Source organism: Amblyomma mixtum, unplaced genomic scaffold (genome assembly GCF_055824585.1).
Source record: "Amblyomma mixtum isolate Tamu unplaced genomic scaffold, ASM5582458v1 scaffold_13, whole genome shotgun sequence".
In the NCBI taxonomy this organism is placed as follows: Eukaryota; Metazoa; Arthropoda; class Arachnida; order Ixodida; family Ixodidae; genus Amblyomma; species Amblyomma mixtum.
Window position 1 is genome coordinate 678,469 of NW_028317662.1, and position 8,689 is coordinate 687,157.

The 8,689-nt window shown below is 45.1% G+C and overlaps 1 protein-coding gene across 1 annotated transcript in view; it reads left to right on the forward strand.

The window, feature by feature from the left end:
• Positions 1-4,879, forward strand: part of LOC149324837 (uncharacterized) — a 31,211-nt gene extending 26,332 nt beyond the window's left edge. Inside the window, exons 4-5 of the mRNA XM_089565226.1 lie at positions 2,601-2,797; positions 4,816-4,879. The gene's annotated coding sequence lies outside the window, so the exon portion shown is untranslated. The remainder of the gene's footprint in view (positions 1-2,600; positions 2,798-4,815) is intronic.
• Positions 4,880-8,689: the final 3,810 nt, after the last annotated feature.

Consider the following 8,689-nt stretch of genomic DNA (forward strand, 5'->3'; position numbering starts at 1 on the left):
GTGCTTGTGCTCTCTGAAGGAGTCCTCTACATGACCCTCATGCATCAGAGGGTTCTCTTTCTCTGGCTGCCGCCATTAGTCTGTGGCCGCTAGCAAGCGCAGATATATTCCGTCACTACTCAGTGCCGATCGCTAGAATAATGTTTGTGCAAATCAAAGTTTCTAATAGGCTATGGATGCAAATGTAAGTTTCTAAAATAACGTTTTTCTCATCTACGCGCTGTCATTGCTTCCAGCTTCACCAGTGAACGTGTAGTGTATCTTTAGTCTTTTTTTTAACCGGTAAACATACTACTTGTTGTTTAAGGGGACAGGGTAGGTCGTATACCTCTCATGTATTTTAGCCCATGTTTGTGACCCGTTTCCTCAGAATCTGTTAACGTTAGAACAATCATACTGGTATCCTTGAAAATAGCTCTCCGAGTTCCTTTACTAAACCAGAAGTTTTATGTAATAAGGACAGGCTTTTTTGTTCTTGTTTTTTAGTATGCCTACTAATTTTTCAGGCCACACTGGCAAATAAATAGATTGTGAAACAAAATCCCTTGCATTGATTTTATAATTCTGGTTCAGTAGACTGTCCCTTACGCTGCAATAATTTTGGCAAAAAATTATGTTTCTAGCTGCTGCAGTTCTAGAGAAAATGGCGCAAACGTTGCGAAAATAGACATTTAGAGATAAGTAGCTTTGAAGTAAACAAAAGCACTTTATTCCAACCCTGCACGCATGCTATAAATGCATGCGGATGTATCAGATCAATAACCACCAGCCTCGTAGTCACCTCCTGGGTCAATCTTTCTCTTTTTTGTTTCCTGCCTTGTTTTTCGGGCCTCTTTTGTACCCAACTGTGCAGCCCTGTATGCAAAGTAGAGTCGTCGCTCCCAGCAGCTGCACCTTTTCCTATGCATCGTGAAGCATACACAATCCTCACGTTTACTTCATGGAGGCCCGACGATGTCTTTTTTGACGTCTGGAATTGATGTGAAGAGCACCTTCCGCAGTTTAGAGAGTAGGGGCAAGCAACGCCAGCTCTTCGTGCTGCGTTTTCGAGCAGCTGCAAGTCCTCACCGCACACTTTGCACGTACAGTGGTGAGCAGCCTTGTCTAGAGCGCTCGGGCGGTGCACTTCCTTGCAAACAAATCCAGATTTTGTGGCAGCCTCTAGGGTCCAGCTGCAACGCTTGCACGCAAGTAGCGCCAGATAGCCTCGTAAACAAAGCAGGCACGAAAACTTTGCCCTGTAATGAGGGGCTGCTCTCTAATTTCGGTTTTTGTTACCAAGTGCGCACTGCTCAAGCGCTCTAGACAAGGCTGCTCACCACTGTACAGGCGCGGACAAAAGTAAACGAAGCACGCAACTGTCTTCGAATATTTCTCACGCATCACCTAATTGAAATTTCCAGCAGTGGTGCGCACATGCTGGTAGCGGAGGTTGGTGGGCTTTCTTGTAGACAAACAACGCTTCTTCATTGCCGATGGAGAAAGCGTGCTTGCACTTCGAACGCAATAACGTGCTCCGTTTACTTATGGCCGCGCCTGTACAGCTTTCAGCGATGGCACACCACAGCATGTCAATGCCGGTCACAGCATAGCCATGGTCACAAAAACTGGCGTTTAGGTCCTCCATCCGTGCTGCCAAGTGCGGCAGCTTTGATGAAGACGCGCACGTGGCGGCCGCTTCATCCAGCGTCGGAATGCGTTGCGAGGACTTGGTGCCGTGAAGAACGAACTGATGCTGATTCCCGTGAAAGCAACGACGATGATGATGATGTCCTCAGGGACGCTTTTGAAATACCTTCTTCGTCTTCGCCATATCATGAACGATTAGAATGTAGCCTCAAAGCAATAAAAAATTGATTTTAGCCGTGAAAGCAAGCCGAAAGAGAACCAAAACTGCGCGTCGCGAGAGATACCGGCAGTGTCTGAGGATTGTTCTGGCTAAAAACAGAACGCTAGGTATTTATTGCTATCGCAAGACGAGCAATAACTATTCTGGCAAACAAAAAAAAAACAGGCGTTCTTTGCCATTTTTTTTTTTCAATGTAGGAGACGTACTGATCTCGCATAGGTGTGAAAGGAGGCGTGGTTGGTCACCATCCAGGTTTCAGAAAAGGCGAAGGTTCAGGGTAAATAATTTGTGCACAGACAAGTGACTCATTGGGACGCGTGGAGAAAAGATTGGGAATTCAAAATATTAAAAAAACAATATCAGTTTTTTCGAAGTTTTCGTCTACCCTGATTAATGCAATTATTTGTTACCGCCGTTTTTAGTGAAAACAGTTGGGCGCAGTTGTTCCCGATTGCGCATAAGTTGTTCAAAAAGAAGCTCTCAGTTCGCCAGCAGCGTCTTCTTGCATTGCTTCAAAGTGGCAGATGTGGGAAATGCCTCCTGTGTGAAATATTTCTATGCTCATAGAGTGCTCTCATAAGTTAAAGTGTTTCGCTTTTATGCAATAGTGATTGGCGTGCTCATGCCAGCGGCTCCGATATCCGAACACTAGCACTTACAAATGTAATTTTCAAAATGAACCCGAACATGGTCCTCTACGTTCCCATGACTACTACAAAAGGGCAGTTTCGACTTCCTGATACTCTTGCAGATTGCCTCTGCCCGCCACCGCCTATGAATGCATCCATTCGAGAAGGCCGTTACTACTTCAGCACGACTAAAAACAGGTGCCAAAAATTTCTTGGCGGTGAAAGTGACGACTGCAACAATTTTCCAGACAAAAACGAATGTGTTACCACCTGCAGACAACTCATCAAACCGATAAAACCTAGTAATAATCGGACAAAGGTAAATTGCTCCATTGCAATGCAGTGGCTATTATGTTTTTGGACCGTTTATTTTAGGTGATATCCATAATACTAGTCTGAAATTGAAACGCGGTATGCGGTGTCATTATCATTTTAAATCTTGATTCGGAAACAGCTCAAAACGTATTGCTTTAACAATGTTTGAAGAGCGTTTTATCACAGAATATGGTCAAGTGACGGTGATGTGTCATGCAACATTTAGGGCAGCAGATCTGTCAAATGATGTTTGAACAAGTCAGGCTCCTGAAAGAAATGCTCTCTTGGAAACCCGTTGTCTTTACAGCTGAATGAAGTTACGCTCGAAAAAAGAAAAAAATCACACTGAGCACAACGTCCTGAACCAAAAAAAATGTATCTTGGAGTAATATAGGTCGGTGTCAGGGATATTCGCTAAGCGAGGGGTAACAAGGGTACTTTTCGGTAGCAGGAAGATGTTGATCCGATGTTCACTTCCTTCAAGAGCCTCTAAATCCTCTTTCGTTAGATAAAATAACATCAAGAATTGGCATAGGTCAAGCCCAATAAAAGTATATGCAGAGTGTTTTTCACGAAACTTGAATCAATGATTAAAAATATGGCCCATCGTAGCTGGGTGAAACAAAAGGCATAATGTTTCTCGTCACGTGGAGCTCCTCAGAGTATGTTTGAAATTTCGCTTAATGAGATAAGTATCTTAGGTTAATTATGCTCACATTTTTCTATACACTTTAAAGTCACGTGCTTATGTTGTTATGGGTACGGTTATGGTTATGTTGTCATGGATATGGATATGGGGGTTTACGAAAGAACCGATCCACTTTTTGTATCCACGTATCTTGCACATGATTCTTTTCTCCAACACTTAAAGAAAGTCCACGAATTAAGCAAAAAAAATCACCTGATTACACTCTTGCGCTACCGTATTGTAGCGCTGGCAAGCGCGTGCTAAGTGAACTGAACGACCGCGCTCCCCGCCTCGGAAGTGAGCACCGAAGCCGGTCTCAACATAGACCTGAAAGTGAGTTAGCCTATTCGTCCTGAACGTGGAAAGAGCCGTGGTCTCCGATAAGTGATAAGCAGGTCATCGATAGCCAATTCGGACGGAACATCTACTGAGCTATCACATAAACAAAACAAAACGGAAGGGAAAGCAGGGAAGTCGCGTATTTCAAGGTAGACTAAGTTTTTTTTTTTTTGTCATTTTCTAGTCCGTTGAACTGAGCAGCGACATCTCACTCGGGCATAGCCAGCGCGCACATTTTTTTCGTTCAAAACACGGCTAGAAAAGCTGGAATACGGTAGCGCATGAGCGCAGTGACATGGTTTTCTTTTCTCACATTTCACTGGCGTTCTTCACTGAAAAAAAAGGACCACATAGGAGGTACGTTGCTACGAAAAATTGGATCGGTTCGTTATTAATGCCCTCTACAACTTCAAAGGAACGCACGTGACCCGAAAGTGAGTAATAGAAAAATTTTCGCAATTAATTTAGCTAGCTAATTACACAAAATTTAAAAAAATGCTTGTGCAGCGCCGCACGAAGGGAAACAATATGTCCTTGGTTTCGCCCAAATCCAGTGAGCCACTTTTTTTGAATCCTTGATCCATGTTACGTGAAACACTCTGTATGAGCTCGCGGAATACTTAATACAGGGGCAAATGTGAGTATTTCGTTAAATGTTTTGAGAAAAAGGACAAGCGCAAATATTCTTTGCTCATGAAGTGGAGCTCAATCTTCCGGAATTCTTTTCGTCCCGCATAGAACGGAAGCATCTCACCGATTGAATGGACAGAACAGCCATTGGTAGTGTGGGAGTTATATATTCTGCCGACTGATTTCACAAAAAAAATTAAATAATGAAATTTCATGACTTTTATTTTCGTAATGCCTTTCGCAATGGTGGGCACCAAAACCGAAGCCCTCGCAAAGCAAGCACAGCAGAAGTACAAATTTTAAAAAATTATCATGAACTATTTTTCTGCCATTTTTTGACCCACAATGTTGTGGTTTCTTTTCAGAGACCCAGCAAGCACCGAAATTGATTTGTGCACTCGCTGTTAAAATAAATCGCTAAGAAATGTATGCATAATTCTGATTTTATTCCTTGAAATTTTGTCACTTAAGTCTGCATTCAATGCAAAAAGATATACGTGACTTTTTACGACATTTCTATCACAAGCCATCACTCAGTAATGAAACAAAGAAAGATTTTGTAAACTCCAAGCATCATGTTGATCAGGAAGAAGGATCGTCGTCGCAACCCGGGTAAAAGCATGACTTGAAGACACTATTAGGCTAAAGGTTTACTACAGATCAGTCTTATAATAAAAGACACCAAACAAAAAAAGGGTTAGAGTTATCTTGCATTAAGAATATGGCAGGTGCCGAAGACAAGCAATTTTTTTATCGGCGATGAAAGTACCGAGTTGTTGGCTGACGTCATCTAGCACAGCCGCACGTTTGAGATATTGGCAATGCGTCGCATCACAGCGAAATTCAGACGTTAGGCCGGGGTGAAGACAGTGGCAAGTGTAGAAACAACAATGTAATGTCATCTGAAATCCATGATTGTCAGATCGCTCACGAAGAATTGGCCAGGTTGCTGGGACTCTCTTGGAACTCCTCAGCGCTCCCTCCCGAGTATTCGACGCGTACTCCTCCGCCAGCCCCCCTGACAGGTCTCCTTCACAACGAAGTGGCTTTCAAGTGGACCCCTGTTTGAGACTCCCTATTCCTCCAAATAAAATTCCTTCACACGTCACACACTGTACTTTGCAACATCGATCCATCGGCCTCCACAGATATTAATACCGACGCAAGCGATGCTGGAGTTGGAGCTGCTCTCGTCCAGCGCTGCGAAAACAAACAGCAAGTCGTTGGGTTTGTGAGTCGCCCCTCTGTAAGTCTGAGCGCAATTATGCGACCACAGGGCAGGAATGCCTCACAGTTGTAACCTACTACCATGCCCTCTGCTGGCTCGTTAACCTTCGTGTCCCGTTCCGTCGAATTGCACGGTGGGCTCTCCGGCTACAAGAGTACGACTACATAGTCGCCTACAAGAGTGGTTGCCGACACGCTCACGCGGACTCGTTTTCGTGCATGCCCCTTCCTGAGATGGCGTCTGATCTCTATAATTTCAACCACTGCGTCGCGTCACGACGCAATCCGCTTTTTCTGATATCATCACGTTCAAAGAGGAACAGCGGAAAGATTAAACCTTTCGGTCTCTCCTTATGGCGGTTGAAGATCCCTCAGGTGCAAACCATTTTTGCGTGAGAGATGATCTGCTATGGAAGAAAAACTGTTCCTCTATGGGTCGCCTCTTCCTCTGGTAGTTCCAAAGAGCATGACATCTCCGTATTACAGTCTATGCAAGATGACCTTACATATAGACATCTGGGTTCTGCGCGAACGCTCCACCGTACACAGCGTGCTTCTATTGGCCAAAAATGAGGTCCACGACTTATCGGTACTTGCCACCTGCACTCAATGTCAATGGTACAAGCGATGAACAAGCGTTGCATCCGGCCGGCTTCACTCTGCGACAACACTTGCAGCACCATTCGGGCAAGTGGACGTAGATCTCCTCGCCCCATTTCCGAGATTGTATAATAGGAACCGCTGGATAGAAGTTTGAGTTGATTACCTTACTCCGTATTGCGAAACGGCATCCTTATTCTCGGCTGCAGCGTATGATGTGTCGTCTTTTATACTGGGATTCATACTTCGCAGCCTTGGACCTCCGAAAGCTATCATCAGTGACCGTGGTTAGCGGTTCACTACCGAAGTGGTGGAACAGCTTCTCCGTTCCTGTACTTTGCATTTTCGCCATTCATCTCCTTACCATTCCGAACCGAATGGGCTAACTGGGCGCACGGACCGAACGATAACTGACATGCTCTCAATGTACGTTGATTGAATCCACCAGAACTGGAACAGCGTCCTGCCTTTCATCATTTACACGTTCAATACTGATAGCCACAAGACTACAGGCTTACTTTTTGTTCGTTGCCTACTTTATACCCTAGACGCCACACTGATTTTCTGCCGAGCATCATGACGATCCCTTCGTGGCCAAGGCACTCTGGCTCTCCGAAGAAGACAGGAGCCTTGCCCTTCGAGTTCTCTCTTCAAAACTGTCCTCTTTTCCTCTCATTAAAATTCCTTTCTCCCTCTCTCTCCCGTCCCAAAATCGATCTAAAGCGCTCTATGATGCCCACCGCGCTCAGTCACATGCAGCCCTCATGATTTGGTCTTTTGGGGGCCTGGCGTAAAATGAAGATTCCTCCAGAAGCTGCTGTACCACTACTATGGACCTTATGCCATCATTGCGCAAGTTCAACTAGCGCGCAGCTCATGTGCACGAACTGAAATGACTCATATTACCCATGTGAAGCCCTACTATTCACGCAGCGTTTTTTAATTCACCCTGTGGACTGCGGCTGCGTGGGGGGAAGTATGGCGCGCCCATGAAGAGGTGATGCCTATTTTGCGCGGTCGGTATCGCCGCCACCGCATAACATGGCGAGAACAAGACAGATGCGTCTCGTGCTCGGCAAGTGGACCCAGCTGGCTTCAGTCGCCCGTCATGGTCTGAATAAACCCTTTCTCGTAAAAATACCACATTTTTTGTATGTCTGCTATCATAATTTTCACAACATATTCATATAAAACTATATAAACTTCCTAAAGATATACAATATAAGTTTCCGCGTGGAAAATCCTACAAATTAAAACAACACAGTCAGATCACCGAGCTGACGACACTTTTCGCATACTGATTTGGTATGAGCAAGTGACTCACAACCCTTAAGTTAACACCTTTCTAACTATGATATCTACCGAACAAACAGCTAGAAGCGCTCGCCAAGACAATCACATGAACATTCACTTCTAGCTAATGTGAGTCGTCGCTTCCGCTTTCAACGTCACCTAAATAACGCCTGGAGGCAGCGACGTCATATCGATACCTCGGCATCGCAGCGGTGCCCTAACGGTTTGAGCAAAGATCTGAAATATAGGATGTGCCGGGCTCCATAGCTAGTGCCCCCGTCGACCCACTGGTGATACAATGGGTGCAAGTGTTCCACTGGCCATGCGATTAGCTTCATGAGAGGGGAAATGCTTGGGAAATTGGTTTTTGCTCCTCCTTGAGAGCACGAAAGCACCACTGTGGGACCGCTTTCTTTGCAAAGAGAGGCCTTTTTGCATGACAGTTCGCCATAATCATCATAACCAGAAAATAGTTTTTCGTTTACACTACGTCTGTTTAAATGAGAAATTACTCTCTGGAAAGCAAAATGCTTATGTTGAAACTGTGTGAATTTTTGAATAAAGCGCGGCCTAAAACACGCCGACACCAGTGATATACATAAAAATTCTAAATATAACCCCATGATACATTAACGCTTTCTTGTGATCTGGTTGGTTTATTGGTTGGTTTATTGGGGTTTAACGTCCCAAAGCGATTCAGGCTATGAGGGACGCCGTAGTGAAGGGCTCCGGAAATTTCGACCACCTGGGGTTCTTTAACGTCCAGTGACATCGCACAGCACACGGACCTCTAGAGTTTCTCCTTCATCGAAATTCGGCCGCCGCGGCCAGGATCGAACCCGCGTTTTTCGGATCAGCAGCCGAGCGCCGCAACCACTGAGCCTCCGCGTCTGGGCCTTTCCTGTCAGTTGTTTTGTTCAGAAATAAGAAGCAAGTTAGAGTTCTAGCCACCGCTTTGGCTCAAAACGCAAGCTGTAGTGAGCTAAACAGTCGTCCATGCGAATGAGACGTGGCAGGCACTGGATAAGAGGGAGAAAGAGAGAGCCATTTCCGACTCATACAACTCAAGATTTAAGGCGCAGTACAGAACAGCCCAAAGGTATCCGCCAAGCTCAACTG